Consider the following 2,710-nt stretch of genomic DNA (forward strand, 5'->3'; position numbering starts at 1 on the left):
GAATTCAACGCAAGATCCTGCTAATAGCAGACCGAGTACAATACACGGCAACTTGATAATAATATTTATGTTCACTTCAATAGCTAGGGAGGCGTCAGGTAATGTGCACGCTTCAGAGGAAAGAGATGATGCACATTACTCCTTTCTGCAAGGTACACAACATCCTTAATTCTGAATGACTTATCTGAATGGTGCATATTGATAATGCTAAGTCCCTTAATTGTTTTTGTGTTCAGTAAAGAAAGGATTTGTTCCGTAACAAGGATGGAAAGTATTTGCCAAAAAAAAACAAGGATGGAAAGTATAACAGCTTACAAAAACCAACGTCGACAACACAGATCTGGTAAAAAAATTATGACATTTAAGCTATCTCTAACATTTGCTATTATGCATAAAATCCTTGATTGCTTAATCATCAAAACCGTTAATCCTTATACAGGAACTCGAGTAAATCATACTCACAAATAAGTTTTTGAGAAGGTACGAGTCTAACTAAATATGCATGCTTCGATGCTAACTGTACTTCCATGTGTCAAGCATCTCATTGTTATACTATTTGCAGAGAGACTTGGAAACCAGAGAAGAGGAGCGAAGATCAAGACTAGAATTTGAAAAAAAACATGATGGCAAAGTTTACAAAATTGAGCCAACTGATGGGAACCCAACAGATGATTACATTCATATGCTTGCGACCTTGTAAGATTTATGTTGCTTAATTGCATTGCTAAAAGTGCACTTCTATTTTCAGGTGCTAACGAAGAGGATTAACAAAGAAAATAGTATCCAAACTTGCAAAATACTCTTTTACATAGATCTACTCCTAATAAGACTCCAGTTGCAAGGACAACTGTTATTTCTTCAAATGCTCTCATACAAGTTGCAACGAGGAATTCTCGAATGTTTAAAGCAATGGTAAGTCACAGCCTTGCTTTCTCTTCATGTTCACCTGCATTTTATACGTCATTGGCCTTCATAATTAGCTAGTTGCTGCTTCTTTTTCACCATGTGTTGTTGCTGCATCAAGGGACAACTTCAAAAAATGAATATGTGCTAGCTAGGGACAAGAACTTAACTGAAACTATACATCAAATCACAACTTAAGTCACATCGGAAGCTTTTAGTACTTATGCTTTAGACATTTGCACTTGTAAAATTGTTCTGATTGCTCAGTCATATGCTTGCTGAGACAGTGTTACTTCAGTTAGTCTGACGACATTTTTGTTAACAATGGGGTTGGAATAATTGTACGGCATAAGTTATTTGGACTCATTAACTAGAACTATTTTTTTTTGTTTTCTTGATTGCAGGATCCAAAGAACTAGCTGGACTGGACTCTAGATCATGGACAATTTAGTTTGGCACTTAATTAGGATGGCTAAATTACATCTGAGTTTCATTTGATGGATATTTGCTATGAGAATTATGAATTTATGAATGTACATATTATATGTATGGTTTGGAATATTGTTATTGAATGCTTGTATTTTTTTACGGTTGCAATGGCTATTACCGCAACCAACTTTTGGTTGAAATAGAGTATCGCCACGAAAAGTTGGCATTGTTACAGTAGCTTCTCGCTACAAGCATTTTGACCGTTGTGATAACTATTTGGTGCTACCGAACTAAGTTTTGTTGAAATAGAGTATCGTCACAAAAAGTTTAAATTGTCGCAATAGTTTTTTGCCATGAATAGTTTACTCGTTGTGATACCTATTTATCACATCAAAACGATTGTGTTGCAATTTCTTGTTTCGACAACTGAAATATTTGTTGCCATAAGTTAGCGCCACAAGTGTAGCGGTTCGTGGCAAAATGCCTGCTACCACGAAAACAAGGATTGTTGCCACAATTGACTATTGCCACGGAAGAGTATGCGCTACGAAACAAGCGTCGTTGGAATAGATTGTTGCCACTAATGTCTATCGCCATGAGCTATTAGTCGCCACGATTAGTTACATGTTGCATTAAAGCTATCTCCACAAACCAAATTGTGGCATCAGGTGAGTGTTGCCGCGGAAAACCATGTGGCGGCTTTCCCACATGGTTGTTGCAAATAGGGCACTTTATTGCCACATTTTCTTTTTTGTGGCAACAACCTATTACCATGTGTCCAGTCGCAACGGCTGCCAACGAAAGTCGTTTTGTGGCAATAGGTACTTATCACCACAAATCGTTATGTATTGCAACGAACGATTTTGTTGCAATAGACCCAGATCCTTGTAGTGTCACCGACCGAATATTCTCTTAAGAACGCTAGCTTTCGGCTTCACCCAGTCTGAGGTACACATCCGGCTGACCCCGCAGTAACAATCGCAGAGGTGCTCCCTTTACCTCCTAGCCGAACAATCGGGAACGTAGGGGTAAGCACAGGAGCCAGGCAACCCAGCTTGGCCAAAATTTAAGTCATATCGATGCATATAATGGTGAATAAAAGGTACATGCAGAAGTATGACACATGTGTTGGGCGTGAAGCCCATATTAATAAGCTTCTGGTAAAGAAGCCCCCAGGTATAATGAGTGCTAGGAGCACATCAAGTGTGTGCGAACAAAGCGCAAATCAGCCTATAAAAGGTATTTAAAAAAAGTGGGAAGAAGGAGGGGGACAAGAGACAGTAAAAAATATAAAAAGGTGGACGGGGGAGTGAGACAAACTCTGAGTCCGGTGTTTAGGCGTAGAATCTTCGGAGACGGGCTGCGTTCCATGGGTTCG

At 39.0% G+C, this 2,710-nt stretch overlaps 1 long non-coding RNA gene across 1 annotated transcript; it reads left to right on the forward strand.

Annotated features, from left to right (window-relative positions):
- On the forward strand, window positions 1–1,450 carry LOC119289598. Its single transcript, XR_005141551.1, has 5 exons — window positions 1–152; window positions 237–343; window positions 440–480; window positions 563–912; window positions 1,308–1,450. It is a non-coding gene; the product is annotated as an uncharacterized LOC119289598 (long non-coding RNA).
- Window positions 1,451–2,710: the final 1,260 nt, after the last annotated feature.

The sequence above is a fragment of the Triticum dicoccoides genome, chromosome 4A (genome assembly GCF_002162155.2).
Source record: "Triticum dicoccoides isolate Atlit2015 ecotype Zavitan chromosome 4A, WEW_v2.0, whole genome shotgun sequence".
NCBI lineage: Eukaryota > Viridiplantae > Streptophyta > Magnoliopsida > Poales > Poaceae > Triticum > Triticum dicoccoides.